This window comes from Montipora foliosa, chromosome 9 (genome assembly GCF_036669935.1).
Source record: "Montipora foliosa isolate CH-2021 chromosome 9, ASM3666993v2, whole genome shotgun sequence".
NCBI classification, from domain to species: Eukaryota; Metazoa; Cnidaria; class Anthozoa; order Scleractinia; family Acroporidae; genus Montipora; species Montipora foliosa.
This window is the reverse complement of record NC_090877.1, coordinates 2,641,800-2,658,365: the sequence shown is the minus strand read 5'-3', so window position 1 is coordinate 2,658,365 and position 16,566 is coordinate 2,641,800. Positions and strand designations below refer to the sequence as shown.

At 41.8% G+C, this 16,566-nt stretch overlaps 1 long non-coding RNA gene across 1 annotated transcript; it reads left to right on the top strand.

The window, feature by feature from the left end:
* Positions 1-3,687: 3,687 nt before the first annotated feature.
* LOC137969538 (uncharacterized) lies at positions 3,688-9,540 on the top strand. Its single transcript, XR_011116685.1, has 3 exons — positions 3,688-3,802; positions 7,839-7,997; positions 9,402-9,540. It is a non-coding gene; the product is annotated as an uncharacterized lncRNA (long non-coding RNA).
* The last annotated feature ends 7,026 nt before the right edge of the window (positions 9,541-16,566 follow it).

Genomic DNA, 16,566 nt, shown 5'->3' with positions numbered 1-16,566 from the left:
CGGAAAGGCCATGGTAGAGGGCAGGTATAGCATAATCAATTATTGACCTAATACATGCAGTATAGAAAAGCACTTGGTCATTAGGCGGTACTCTAGCCCGTTTAGGCTGCGCCAGAAAATAAAGCCGCTTGCTAGCCTTTTTGATTAGCTCGTCTATATGAGCGTTCCATGAGAGGGAACTACTTATTGTTACACCTAGCAACTTAACACTGTCCACCATCTCCAGCTCTTTTCTGCCGACAATCACTGGATCAAACTCAGTTGGTTATTTGGCAAAGGAGATTCTCAGCGTTAAGGTGGACTCTGGATGACCCGGTCAGCTATACACTGGGCATTGCTGGCACCACCCTTTGGAACGAACTCTGACGCAGTGGTGTCGTCTACAAATTTCCAAAGATGTGGTGAACTAATATCTAGATCGCTTATCATTAAAACAAATAGCCAGTGGCCTAACTTAGTTCCCTGTGGTACCCCGGATGGGACGGAACCCCACTCAGAAAAACAACCCTCTGTTAACTTGATTCTCTGTGATCGATCGGAAAGAAAATCTGAAACCCAGTTGGCGAAAATAAGTGGGATATCTAATTGAGATAAATACTATGGTCAATAAGGTCAAAAGCCTTAAGATAGTCAAATAACAAGGTCCTAACAGTTAGAATCTGTGCGAATCTTTTTACTAAAGAATTTCATTCTAAAAACATATCATAATGGTGTTCAAACTGCGAACTAAGCAAAAACCAAAAACTCCAATTCACTTTCCGGAGGCGGAGTCGATATTCCCGGCTATGTTTGGAAAGTCCGCTGGGGGTAAATTGATCATTGTAAAGCGCCTTTGAGACGTTAGTGAAAGGGCGCTATATAAATGCACCACTTTACTTTTTCTTTTTTTTTTTTTTTTCTCGTAGTCGGCCTCGTCTATCGATCCAAAAGTCCTTACTGATTTGAGTCCGGCGGGGGCCCTTCTAGAAATACCACTCTTTAACCACTCTCCACTGACGGAATACTTACTTACTTACTTACTTATCCTCATCGGGCCCATGAGGACTCTTAAGGCCGGTTCGGTTTCCGTAATCAGATAATTTTTACGGGGTGCGGGGATTAGCCGCACGCCCAACCCCCAACCTGGAGGACCAGTGACTACCATTTAGTCTGGCCTCTACCCTTTGACCTGCCCGCCAAGGTTGGACCTACTGGGGCAATACCCCCGACGGTAAAGCTCTCAAGGTCACTGAGGCACGCAAGCTCCCCCACCACGACAAGGCAGCAGTCTACGGAGGAGCCACTGACAGAATAGTTTATTATTATTATTATTATTATTATTATTATTATTATTCATTGTTATATTTTATTAATTTTTGAACACGTAACACATTCGGAAGTTTACATTACAGTTGAATACCAAGATACATATAAAAAAGAAAAAGAAAATTCAGAAAAAATAATCGAGCTATCTTTAAGTTGTTTGAATAGATGTAATACATCATGTATAATAAAGTATAATTAAAGCTTCTCATAGCCCTATGCGCAGCAAGGCTTACTTGAACAAGCCAAACACGATTTCTTTTACAAACTAGTATTGTTTGTTGCATTAAACCACCACACCAGCTGACGAGTAAAAGACAAGGTGAATTGGCAGTCTAGAAAAGTGTTTCCTATGGAATCTAATTCACCGCAATACAAGCAATCACTTTCACTGTTAATTCCATATCCTTTTAATTCCTTTTTGGTCACCAAAAAAAAATTGAACTTAAATTATGGAAGTTACTGTCAGGTATATCTATGAGAAAATGCAATCCTCTGTCATAATTGATATGGTAATTTCCAAAGCACCAATGCATCGATCCGAACCTGCAGGGCGAACACTAGTTTCAGGTATCATCTAGATAGTCAAAATGTAAAAATGCATAATGGCAAAAGCAATCACACAAATAGGCATAACGTGAAAAGGCATAACTTAGATAGACATACTGCGAAAAGGCATCTCTTTAAAAGGGTTAACGCAAAGAGAGGGAGGGAGGGGTGGGTATGTGGTCGGGAGTGGGGGAAGGGTCGGTAATTGCTGCTGAAAGCACGACAAAACTAGCCCCCGCAGAAACTCGTGCCGCTAGTTCAGATAATACCATTTTGAAAATGATTGCAAATTGTGCAGGTTCTGCTTCACAGTAGACAGTTTCGTCTCTTTTAAGCGATGCAATTCGGCTTCTGAGCGACGAGAGAACGACCGAAGGTCATTCCGAGCAAGAAAGAGCGCTTACTGAAAAGGGTAGCGGCGAATTCGCAAGCTTACGGACATCGTTGTGGCAATCTCAAGCCTAATTAATTACAGTGCGAATTTCAAGCTGTCGGCTTCTATTTGGAATCTTGGTCGGCCTGGTTGACCCGTATAAAAAACAGCAGGTACCTGTGTAGCATTGACTTCGTGGTAAAAGGTTTCTGTCATTGCCAAAGCTTTTCGAAGAATAGACTATCTGTGCACTCTGCGGATTAATAGTTTCAGCTAAAAAAGGACATAAATTAATTGCTTAAGTCCAAAGGAATCAAAATCACTTCAGGAAACCATTTTCTTCCTGGCGTAATACTTCAGTAACAATTCTCTAATATTGAGCCAAGACATTCGAGTGGAAAAAGAAGGTATCGCCCGTTCGATCACCATCTTCTCAAAAAAGATACGAAGGCTCCAGGTCATTCCTACGACCGCTGATTGACTCGCGTAATGATTATTTGCGTGATGTCTATTTGCGCGATGCCTACTTGCGTGATGCCCTTTGGCGTTATGCCTATTTGCATTAAGCTTTTTCGTGTTATGCCTATTTGCGTTATGCCTACTTGCATTTTGCCTTTTCTTTCGCGTTATGCCTATTTGCATTATGCCTTTTTCTGCCTCTGGACTATCTGTATGATACCTGAAATGGGTGTTTGGATCGATGCATTTACGATTTGGAAACTACTATATCAATTACAGAGGATTACATTTTGTCATAGATATACCTCCATATTAAATTCTCTTAACTTATTTTCTTTACACATTTTATATAACATCTTAAAAGATTCTCCCCATGCTATAAGCCAGCTGGAGTTAACTGATGTAGCTTTAAATTTAAAAGCCAAAAGAAGTCCCGAGATTTTAGTTTTTCTAAAGTAACTTTTATATTATTATATTATAATTACCAATTTCATTTCTTTATCAAGGTCTGTAACTGCAGTCCCGTGTGAGGTGTCCCTTCCTCAAGAGACCAGTGAAATATGTAAAGCGATGAGGGACAAAGAGCTGGCTGGAAAACAGGCCACGTTTACCTACAAATTCGACGCTTCCGTGCACGGCTTTGCATTATTAAATATGACACCCAATGAACTGGCTGTTGTGTTAACTCAAGATCCTTTCAGCAGATACTGCGTCACTAGTTATCTTTCCTCGATTTCAGCAAGCAATGCATCTCTTTACCAATATATGAGTATCACTGGTGGAAAGGGGATCGCAAACATTTCAGAGTATCTCCTGCTATCAGCATTTTTCCAGTCATTCATGGAGCCAGCAATTGGAGTAAGTAGATGAGGGGGGGGGGGGGGGGGGGGTATTGGTTTTCCTGACTACTGGGTACTAACCAACTAGAAAACGTTTCCTACCCGGAAATCCTCTCAACGAAACCGTCTCTTTTTCTCTTCTAGACATACGCAAGACTTCCTTCCAGATGTGAGGCTTTCATTAGAAATAAACCTTTATGGATAAGCGACAAGTACTTCACTCAGCAGCGTCTGGCGGGAACCAACCCAATGTCCATCCGCCAGGTGACTATCCATGGAGGTAGGGCTTAAACTGTCGTCATAAAAAGTGGATCTGTCTTACTTTGACTGGCAAAACTTGAGTACAGTCGAACCTCCACTAAAGGACGCCACCTGTAATCGGACGTCTCTCGTAAGCGGACACGGACACCTATTCGGGGTCCACAGGGTCTAAAATATCCTCCCGTATATCTAACGAAATGGGTTCGATTTTAACGGTTTAATCGCAGTCGACTGTCCTGGACAAAACATAGTCCTTTTGATTAAAATTAGCTTTTTTTTCATTTCATTTCCTTTTTAAACTTTTCTTCAAGCCAGTCGCACGAAAATTTGTCTCCTTAAAGTGCCCCTGTGACCAAAAAATCAAGTCATATTTTTCTTTGGATTTCAAACTATGTTAGCAAAACACTAAGTGACACACGTTTTAAGCCTTGATTTCAAAAAGAGACCTCTTTATTTTAACTGTAATTTTCCTTTTTAATGGTCCGCCATCACTAACATTATGTTCTTGAGAGAGCTGGATCGAGGAGAAAATGACGTCAAAGGCTCATTAGTTTAAGAATGCAATACGTGTGTACGCCGCAGAATTAATATGCAGCACGGGAGTTTTGGGGTTTCAGACTTTTAAACTCACGCTTTGCATATATAGTAAGCTGCGTTCACACGCTGAAATTTTAAGCTAGTGAGCCTCTGACGTAACTTCTCCCTGGATCCAACCGTCCGAGGTCCAATCGGTCAGTTTTGAACGTGAGTAATGGCGGACCGTGAAATCCAAAACTTACACTCAAAGTAAACGGCCTTTGGATAAAAATCAAAGCTCAAAATTTTGCCAGTCAGGTGTTAAGTAAACACACTTTCAAAATCGGAAGGAAAAAAGTAAGTGGTTTTTTTTATCACAGGGGCACTTTAAAGGAGCAAGGCAATTCTATACCATATCCTGCTCCTCTCACAGTTTATCCGCTTTCCCGTAATAAGAACTGCCGTTGCTGAGTTAGACGCACTCTTCAGGAACTTCCTCACCCAATGTCAAACAAATTCTAATGAACAAATGGCATCTTATACAAAACCAGCCCTTACTAAGAGAAATCATTAAAAACTCTCCCCTAAGGAGGTCTTTGAAAGATGTACTTGTTAGAGAAAAGCTCTGAGGTCTTTGAATTTCCTATCTTGACCAATAAGAGTCGTGTTTTGCCTGCCTACTCACCTTGAAACACAACTGCAAGTTGTCTTAAGGAGCTGTAAAAGACTTGTTGTGGTGTATTATATGCCCTGTATTGCACCTCTTTTTTTTTCAACTTGAACGGACACCTACCGTAAGCGGACACTTAGCCTTGGTCTCGAGGGTGTCCCGCTTACGGAAGTTTCGACTATATCATACCCGACTGAAAAGTGACGACCTATGAATGAAGACTTACAGGGAACCTCCTCCTCCTTCGAGATCAGGCCGACCGGAAGTAAATTCACAAGGTCTAGAATTTAATTTGTACACATGTCACGCCTCTTGTTGGCTTCCACCTCGATCGCGGTGGTGACACAGTTCATTTTGGCGACCTCTCAGAAAGGTGAGCCAGTTTCCCCCGAAGGTCGTGGGTTCAATTCCCACCCTGGTCAGAGTTTTTCTCTGTCCTTGTGTGGGCCAATTTCCATTAGTAAGGCTAACGCTCACATAGTTGATATGGGGTTGAAAACTAGCACTTCACATTACACTCTAATCAGTTAAGTCCGTTGTAAATAAGTGTTTTGTCTGTGTTGTCTCCCGCTCTGAAAGAGCTGTGCTGCCGGCTAGGCGCTCGGCCCCTGAACACGACCCATGAATGACCTCGGAGCACAGCACCACAGCCTGATGGAATAGGCCGAGAGTCGATTTTGAGGAGGGAGGAAAACCGGGGTACCCGGGGTACCCGGAGAAAAACCCTCGGAGTCAGATTGAGATCGACTGAAACTCAGCCCACATACGACACGAGCCAGAATTGAACCCAGGTCACAGAGGTGGGAGGCATGGTTGATGACCACTAAACCACCCTGACTCCCCTGTAGAGTTAGTCCTTCCAACTGCCCGGTCTGGCCGGTCAGTTCTGTCAAATGGAAAGCGTCCTTAGCGTCCACGCAGTTCCGGATTCATAACGGATTAAAAAATTTCCACTCTGTAGAGTGCATTTAAAAAATTCCGGATATATTCGCCAACGAATTCGCTGGATACGTGTGGAGAAGGCGTATCCGGAAAGAAAAAGTTGCGGATTCAAACTCTAATCTAATAGAGAACTTAAACAACGACGACGGCGACGGCAACGAAAACGTCATCTGAAAATAGGAATTCGCGTTATGATAATCACTTCGTGACGCGGGTGTAGTGTTTTCTCAAAAATGACATTAGGGCGCTTAAGCCGGCGCGTTTTTGAGACGCGGACGGCAACCAGAAGTGAGCTGCTTTTCCTTTTAACTTGTCTTCACACAACCACATTTACATTACTAAGTATATTTTCTCTATTAGAGATCATAGGATAAAAATCCGGGAGACACCACTGTCCTGGTACGCGAGATGTTCTCTTTCGGTTGCCGTCCGCGTCTCAAAAACGCGCGTGCTTAAGCTTCCTATTGGTCGGAACCACTCGTAAATTGCGGGAGTAAATGAAAATTTATTGTCAAGTGTTGACGTTCTTCATAAAACCTAAAATTTAGCCATTTCACGTTGTTGTTCTGCAGACGACGGCAAAGGCATGGATAAAAGTGAAAAATGCTGGTGTAGGGCAAGCAAGGCCATTGTTTTTTCCCCTCTAAATATACAAATTCGTCGCGTTCTCGTTACCGTCACCCGTTGTCGTTGCTCAAGTTCCCTATTATTGTTTTGCGGCGTTGGCGTAGCCGTAGCCGTCGTCATTTCTCAAACTCCATAATTATTCAAGATCTCAGCGCTCGGTAAATTTGCAAAAATATTAGGCGGTCCATCATTTAAAGTATTTCGGATACAAACGCTTTCTTTTCAAAAAAATGCTCAGGGAACACTGATCATTCACTCTCGAATGTAGCTACAGCAGTTCTATGACTCCAGTGATCTACAAACGTGAATAAATAAGACGATTGGTAAAGTAGTGACGGTGATGCCTACGTCGAGAAAAAGGTCACAAAACAATGATATCATTGGTTAAAAGAGGAAAAAGAATCGTGCTGCACGCGCGAACACGCAGGTACTTTACGTACAAGGACGTGAAATCATCAAATTTGAGGTTTTAATGACAACGCTATCATTTCTTGGTTTCTTTCAAAGCCTCGCTATCGCTTGAGAGCGCGCATTCTTCGCACGCTCGTGCTTGCGGAAACCCCTTGCGTTGATTCGCGCGTTGTCTGTTTTATAAAGCACCTTAAATAAAATGAAGTGGCACGTTTATGGGATGAAGCAGGAGCCCATGACTAAGAGCCTACAGCTCCAATACTAGGTCTATGTAACGGCATTTTCACAGATCAAGCTATTTTTAGACGAGTTTTCAAATACGATTTGGCTTGCACGAGTGCCAATCCTCATTCCCATGTGGATTAATTTCTCATGCAAGACTTTTGATTGGCTGGAAAGGTCCGGTTTCACGGGAAAATCAAACTATAAATAACTTGGTCTGTAAAAACGCCGTTTCATAGATGCAATGAAGTTGTAAGCTCCTAGTCAAGGGCTCCTGGATGAAGTGAAAAGGGAACAAGGGAGAAATGTAGTGTGAGGTGCTTTTTTCTACCTATGTAAGCCGCATAAGCGTTAGCCTTATTATTGGAATTGGGCCCACAAAATTGCAAGGACAGAGAAAAGCTCTGATCGGGGTGGGAATTGAACCTACGAGCTTCGGGTTAATACACCGCTGCTCTACCGACTGAGCTACAAGATTAGACAGGAGCAGGTCGTGGGAATTTAAGATGTCAACTTCACGGCAATGAATATGTACAAGTACAAGGAAGGGATACGTTTTTGCAAACGTTAGCCGTGTCGTTAGAAAATAAACCCATTTTCGTGATTTACTTCACGGATCTGGCTTCGTCTTGCATTTTGCACTACCAACTTACTGTGTCCACCACAGGTTGCAGTGTTAAGACAACAGAAGGTAAATGGTGCCATTTTCCATTCACCTACCGTGGAAAGGTTTACAGCAGTTGCACGACTGATGGCCATCACAAACTTTGGTGTTCAACAACGGATAATTATGATCAGCATGGCTTTTGGGGGAACTGCGCAGCCAGTAAGTTAAGATTAGTTCTCTACTTACACAAATCCTCTTTTACCCCCGCCCCCCAAATTTTGCGTAACCATTGTTTGCAATTTCTCCTGGGACATGAGTATGTCCCAAGAGAAATTCGGAAACAATGCGTGCAGGGCGTGCAAAGCTATTGTTTTTGCTCACTAAATATGCAAAGGAGGACGTCCTCGTTGCCGTCGCGTTGTCCGGGTCAAACGCCGTACTTCACATGAGCCGAACCCAATTCAACCAATTAGGCTCATGTGGCGTTTGACCCAATCAAGTTCGACTGATTTTATTTGGAGCGTTTTTCACGCCTGGCCAGCCGTGAAGAACGCCTGAAGACCAACTTTGGGTCAAACACCGATTTTCACATGAGCCGAACCAAACGCATAATCAATGATAATCAAAGTTAAGTCATGTTAATGAATAAATCAGCCTCGATTTCAGAAGGAGGGCCGTCAAAAGGTTAAGCTGAATAAAAAGATGCCGTCTACTTTTCAATAGCAGAGTAAGCTTTAGCATTAAAGACCGTCTTCTTCGGGAATTTTGAATCATTTTGAGGAGAAGATGCTTTCGCAGTTTCTGGTCTAAAGGCTCCATTTTCACTGTTTCATTCACGAAAGAACGTGCTTTATTTTGAGCCTGCGCGTGCTTATTATATATGCATGAATTATCGCTGTTAACGTATTTGCATATTCCATAAGTTTTTCACCATCAGCGTCCTTGTAACGGTTACCGTGAATTGTACAGAGGGCGAAACATTGATTTTACCTTGAAAAACCACAGCCCAACAAGACCACTTTTTTATTTCTTTGGTGTAGCAGTTCGATTCGACTGAATTAAGTTCAACGTTTGATTAAAATTAGGCGTTGTTAATTATTCGAGTCGACCCAAATTGTTATTTCTCCTCTTTTAAGCAATGATATTAGGGAACTTAAGCAACGACGACGGCAGGGGCAACGAAAACGTCATCTCAAATATAAATTCGCGTTATTATAATCACTTCGTGACAAGGGTGTGGTAGTTTCTGAAAAATGACATTGGTCGGAACAGCGCTTAATTTACGGAACTAATTCGAGGGTTTGCATAACTGTTGAGAATTCTTCCAACTCCCCCTAGTGTTTAGATGAGGCTATGGAAACCCGGAAAAAAAGTCTTCTATTGCTTTTATATAATATTTTTCAAAGACGATTCGACAAATCAAGGAAAAAACCCAGGTTTTTTATACTTTTAGATTGAAACAGATTTTCTTGATACAAGCTCATATTTCCTACCAGTCAATCAAAACGCGCGTCTGTCTACATAACCAATCAAAACTCGTGTGATTTCATACTCTTATCTAAACACAGTTATTGACCAATGAGAGTGCGTGTACTGTCCTAATTATTTCATAATAACTTACAGTGTCCACCACAGAAGCTGAGGGTTGCAGTGTTAAGACAAAAGGAGGTGAATGGTGCCATTTTCCTTTCACCTACCGTGGAAAGGTTTACAGCAGTTGCACGACTGATGGCCATCACAAACTTTGGTGTTCAACAACGGATAATTATGATCAGCACGGCTTTTGGGGGAACTGCGCAGCCAGTAAGTTAAGATTAGTTCTCTACTTGCACAAATCCTACATGAAGATGTCCCAAGAGAAATCGAAAACAATGCCTATGCAATTTTTTCTGGGGGGGGAGGGGGGTGGGGTTAAAGAGGTGTATTATGGGATTTGTGCAAGTGGAGAATACAAATATCTTTACCTTTGGTAAGTTGGTTTTTAAGTTTGAAGGCGAAAAAGTAGAGACTTTGAGATCTACGTCGCGGTCGTCAACGAGAACCCCACAAAGCAACAATATCATTGGTTAAAACACGAAAAAGCATCGTGCTGCACGTGCGGCACAAATTTTAGCAACTATTTTTGCGGTCCTCTTCACAACAACGACGTGAAATCACCAAATGTGAGGTTTCAAAGACAACGCGAGTGTACAAATGTGAATCTTTTATTCTTCATTTTTAATCTGAAACCACTAGCAACAATTTACTTTTAGGATACTTCGTCCACAATGTACAACATGAACGAGATGCAATAATCGCGAAAGACGTTTTCGTCGACGTCGGCGTTGTAGATCTTAAAGTCCCTATTAGTTCTTGAAACATGACTGCGCTCCTAGGAGTTCATATTAAATCACTCTGCGAGTCAAACTTCGCTTTTTGCAAAAGGGGAAAAGTTGAAATTGGTCTTCCCGTAAAAGCAGAAAGAAACGGACAATGATGTAGTAGTTGTAGTATTGTCACCCTCCTTACCGTATAGCTCCGTTTAGTTTTTAAATGCAAAAGAAAAAGGGCTCCGACTTGAGGTGGTTTAAGAGCTCATATTCTTTCTATTTTGCGATTTAAGAGGTAGTAGGTGAGTAGGATTTGCTAGGTTTAGGTGGTTTCCAGTTTGAGGAGGAATTGAAGCTCTGACTAAAAAGTCCTTGAGTGATTTGTCCTTCCTGTAGGCGACAATAGGAGCATTAGGAAAAAATTGCGCAAGTTTTGGGACGTTAGATATTAATTTGATGATGAAAATTACGGGTAAAATCATATTTAAGACAACGTTTCGGTGTCCTCATGACACCATCATTAGGTCAAAATATAATATTTGACCATGGTTAATAGACGGGACTGGTTATGAAACCCGACAACTTCCTTTGTTGTAGGTTTTTGTTCTATTTTTTGGCCTTGACCACTATTGTTTACTCCGTACTGAGGAACTAACCAATAGAAACATGTTGGTTACGTAATTCATGCATAGTGTATGAGCGCAAAACAAAAGATTGTGCACGGTCGTGGACTTTCCAACCTAAATCTTGGCATCTTTGTTTGCTCCTTTGATGTTTGCCGAGCTTCCAAACCAGTCCCCTCTGTTAACAAGACGCTTTTTTAAAGCGTTTACTCGGAATACCAAGTGGCGCAGAAGTAGGGTGATACATTTTGGACGAGGTAGTTTTTGTGTCTACTGCGCATGGTGCGTAGTCACTGCCATTGTGTTAGTTTTTCCTAAAATGAGTATGTAACAATAGAATACACTTCGGAGCCAATCCGCAAACGAAGAGTACCAAAGTTCGGACTCTGAAATTGCCGATAGTTCGCGAGGACGAGCGAAATGTTTGGGTGCCCCGTGTTCGCAGATGATGATCTGTGAAGAATACGGTTCTGAGGTGAGGTTTTAATTCTTACAACAATTACTTAATGTAGCTTTCGTAGTTTGTTTCTAACCGACCAATTGAGCCCGTTTACGCGTTTAATGAAGCCGTCGTTTTCGAGATAAACAAAGCTTTGCAGTAGCTGCACGTAATTGTCAAACTATAGATGGTTTCACAGTGAGATCATCAAATTAGCAAGGTCTTCTGAATTGTCATCTATAGGAGGTTGAACATACCCGAAAAATAAATCTTTTTCCAAGTTTCCAGTTCCATGACGTCTTTCGTTTCGAAAATACAATATTTCGAATTTCCTAATTGTCACCTTACGTAGCTTATCATGGCAACACAATGATGCCAAGCAAGAGATTATAAAGGTGAGAGAAGTAATCCCTCATACTGGCCCTATTCCCATCGTAATCCATTTTAGGTTATTTTTAGATGATATCAATTTTCCCGCGGATAATGTTACCGCGCGCGTTACGTGGAAGTTTCGTGGAGGAGGGAAAGTGCGGCAAATTCTGTACGATGCCACTCACCGTTTTCAAAATTGAGTTTCATGGCCTGATAAAATTCATTGTCTGCAAGATACAGGTTTCAAACATACATCCTTGGAATTGCTTAACTGTCTAGTTTACAGTGATACCAATTTGAAGAATTTCCAATCTATCAAACCGTGTTAAATAATTTTGTCAGACGCAGATATGTTTACCTTGGTTGCATTGCGTTACTTGTCCATTTTAGTGCGCACTTTCTCATCGTCTACAAAATTCTGTCGCTTACAAAACTCGTCCCCGTCAAGATACAGTTTGCAATCATATATCATGGAAATCGGTTAACTGTATAATTCACTCTGATACCAATTTTACGTTTGTCTAATGTAGGAAACCGTGTTAAATAATTTGTAAGAGGGAGCTATATTTTACGCGTGCGTTGCAAATTGACTTCAATCCGATCTTACGGTTTTAAAAATTTTTAAATTTTCCTGTCATGTGTGGTACTGTTTGACAGCGTTAGCTGTCTAATTTATGAATGTCATAGAATTAAGTCACCATAGTTTAAGTCCGCTAAGAAAATCGAGAACGCTTTGACCAAGTCAGAAATGTGTTACTTGGTGACTGTAGTCCGCGATATTTCATTGTGTACAAAATTATGTCGCCTATAAACTCGTTACTTTCAAGATACAAGATGCAAAGATATATAATTCATATCGCTTAACTGTGTTGTTTACAGTGACACCAATTTCAACACTGTCCAATGTACGAAACTTAGTTTAATAATTTTGAGAGATGCAGGTATATTTAACATGCGTGCTTTGCAAATTTACTTCCATGCGATACCACTTGTTCATACATTTTTATCGCACTGTCTGTTCAAGTTTTCCTTTCATGTCTGATATCTGTCTAATTTATGAATATCTAAGAATTAAGTCGTCAGATTTTAATCCCGCGAAGAAAATCAAGAACGCGTTAACCAAGTCAGCGATATATTACTTGTTGACTGTAGTCTGCGAATTGCCAATGTTTACAAAATTCTGTCGCTTATAAAACTCGATCCTTTCAAGATACAGGTTTCAAACATCTATAACTGAAATCGCTTAATTGTCTAGTTTTCAATGATACCACATTCAAGGTTGTGCCATATACGAAACCGTGTTAAATCTTTTTTTAAGGAGACAGCTATATTTAACATATGTGCTTTGCAAATTCACTTGAATCCGATAACACGGGTTCAAAAATTTTTATCGGACAATGTTTGGTACTTTTGTTGAGCTCTATCTGTCTACTTTATCACCATATAAGAATTAAGTCATCATATTTTAATCCCGCAAAGGAAACCGAGAATGCGTTCATTAAAGTCAGGGAGATCGTACTTATCGACTATAGTCTTCCATTTGCCATTCTGTACAAAATCCTGTCGGTTACATAACTCGTTCCTTCCAAGATACAGGTTTCAAAACATAAGTCATTGTAATCTCTTAACTCTGTAGTCAACAACTCACGTTCGTCCACAAAATGTATACATGTATACGCGTTTGTCTCACCATCCTCCGCTATTTTTGTTTGATGGTAAATCGCGAAGGACGCGATCATTGCGTGGGAATTCGCTCAGCTGTCAACATTGGTAAAAATGAGGACATGTGATTGGCTATCAGTTAACCCTTGTGGGAATACCAGATCTCGCAGGAGATCTAAAAATAACTTAACAGGGATGACGATGGGAATAGGGCCAGTATGAGGGATTACTTCTCTTACCTTCATAATCTCTTGAACTTACTTAATCCAATACATACTACTTTAATCATAGCTGCTTACAAGTACACTTATCACTGGGCGTTTTTATTAATTTTTCAATGTACGGTTTCCGGCGCCTAACCTTGATGTCGTCAACAGCGATACCAAAGTGACAACACATCTCTCTTAGGAGTGGGATTGCAAGGGTATTTAGTTTCCCTTTAGAGGACAGTTCGCAAAGGTTGAAAGAGTCAAACACAATTGGGTGCCTTGGTGTGAGATCGTCAACCACTTGGGATATCATGGTATCAATGTCAGCCTCATATCTAGCAGCTTCCATCACCTCGATTTCAGCTTCTTCGTCAGGGAGAGTTTTCTTTGACGCAAGACGTGAAAAGAATCCTCCTATTTGATTGGCTGTCAGGAAGTCGTCACTATGGAACATCCTGGTACCATTGATATCTTTTGCATGCATCATAGATCGAGCCACTGATCCCGGATCAGCTTTTTGCCCTTTCACCTCTGCGAGTTTGAACTTTTTGGTAAGATATGACCGTTGTGCAATAGTGAACCTAGTACGTCGAGGTCCAGTTACCTTCAGCGCCCAGCCGATATCCAGATTTCGTGCACTGGCGTGTTTGGTAGGGACACTTACGACGGGTACCATAGTGGCTCCTTGTCCTTCCAGTTGTTCTGCATATTGGACAGCAGCTTTGTCGTATAAGGTCTCATGCTCAAGGGTATATTGGTGCTTACCACAGTCCAAGTGACGAAGCACTGTGGAATGCCTAATGAACCTTTTTATACATCCGTCCTCCGGACAAGCAAAAAAGCTAGTCGAAGCATCTTCCCCTCCCGAGCCTGTGGATTCTTTTTCATCCCCTGAGGGCTTCGCGGAAGCAGTTGTTCGCCCTTTTATCGATGAAAAATTACTTCGGTGTACTTGGGCTACCACAAGGGCGGGTAAAGCGCCTGAACCTTGTCCAGAAGACTTCTGTGGATACACGATCTTACCCGGACCGATTCCGTACGCCCTCCACACGCGAATCCCCTCAGCTGAATACTCTATGTTGGATAAAAGGCTTACACCATCTATCTTGAATGCTGGAGTTTCCACGCCTTTAAACGGTTCACAAAGCGTGACATTAAGGGAAGGCACTCCACCGAAAGATACCATGGCTTTGAACATCTGTTCTGGTGTCTCGATGTCATTTCCTGAATTTAGGAAGACTCTCATGTGAGACTTGATAGTCGCTGCCTTGCGGTCACACGCACCCTCTCTTCCCTGTGGATCTGAAGAGTCAAGCCTCTTAAGTACGATGCCCTCCTTTTGGCCTAACTTGCTTGAGCTAATAATGACGTGCCCGCAGTGATAGCAGCTGGCATTGTCTTGCCGATAGTAGACGGTTGTCAAGCTTGGCATGATGGATTTGAGCTGCTGGATCACATCTGCCATTACTGCATAATCAAAGGGTTAAATCAATTAAATCAATGGATAGAACGAAACCCACGAATGCTTCAACATCAACCTGCGCGATGTATTTGTTAATTCACTTCTTTTATTGTTTTTGTTTCTTTCATTGATTCAAAGCTACAAGTTTCTATATGCCAGAAAAGTATGATAAAAAGTTTGCATGCTTCACCAGCAAAACATTTTAGTTAACAGGAACCTCTAATTTTTGAGAACTTGGGGTGGATATAAGTTAAGCTTTTGAAGCAGCGTATAAATGTAAACCACTGCTCGTGATAGCATCTCCGTTTACAGCGGTTTCCCCTTAGTGCGATCTAAATGATCAATGAGAATACTTACCCTGTAATCACTTTTAAGGTAGCGTTTTGCCGCACGTAGGCCATTCTGCACATCCTTGACCCAGTGCTTCCCTTTTCCTGCGTCCCCAAGTTTCTCAGCTACTTCTGCTAGGTTGTCAAATGCCTGAGCACCCGACGAGCTTATGTAGTCGAATCCTTGAAGAGATTTCCTTGAACATGCTGAGCAGACGTATAATACTCGCAACAATGTGCTACGGCTTAACGCTCTGAAGTTACACTCATCACAATATGCTGTTTACTGCTATACCACTCTCTCAGGGATTAGAGTTCTGATAACATTTGGGACCTTTATTGTCGTTTTGTCGCTGAGTACGATAGAGCGCTGGCCAAATGGCAGATCTTGCATGATATGTGGGCTCGTTATAAACATTATGAAATGTTCAATCTGCGAGGGGGAAACATCTCGTCTTGGCGCTCTTTCATGAAGCACTGGCATTCCTCTGCCATGTGTCAAGCAGTGACGTTTGCCTTTCGTGTAGCGGTATTTTGTCAGATCTGGTGCGTATTTAAGGAGAGTCTTGTAACGTACTTTGTCTGCCATTATCGATAGTATTTGTCGCCGTGTTGCCCAGTTGCTTGCAGCACCATAGCACTCGGAAAGAGCTGCCATGAGCGTCTCATCTACGTTGCTTTCTGAGGAAACCTCCTCACTCGAGATGAACTGTTTCCGTAACACGCCTGAGGAGGCCACCTCGCTGAACAAAGACTGTGAATCCTGAGGGGTCATGTCATTAAGTATAGCGACAGTGGCTTGACCTGCTTTGCGCGTGTAGTAGCGTTTCGTTCCTGCACTCGCCTTCTCCCATGGGGTTTGCAGCTGTGATCTTACTGGACTGATGTCTCTTGCTGCTAAAAAGGTGTTTAGAGTGTCTAGAGAGGGCTTCTTTTCGTCTAGTACTCTCAACAGAACTTCTTCATCTTCACTTGACGTATCACTGGGGACGTACAAATTTTGACCCGGGGTAAGAGGAGTGCTCTGAGGAACAGGACCCTAAAAGGGAAATGAATTTTTTTTTCTTGAAAGCTACATGATCCACCTATTTGTTTTCGAAGGAAGCTATTCATTTCCATAGGATCCTTTCGGGCTTTTTGCCATGATGTATTTAAGGTGGCTCTCTAGAGTATTTGTGAATACCGTCACTACAGGAAAGAAACCTAGTTTATTTCTCTTGAAGGTTTCCCTGTAGAGATTTACCAGTATGGGTACCGATATAATATGGCTTATTTTTTGGGTGTTAATTTTTAGATTATGGACGTTGCCATGGCAACATCACATCTAATGACAGGCAGATATACTCCTATTTTTCGTCTAAATTCCTTAATATTTATACTTTT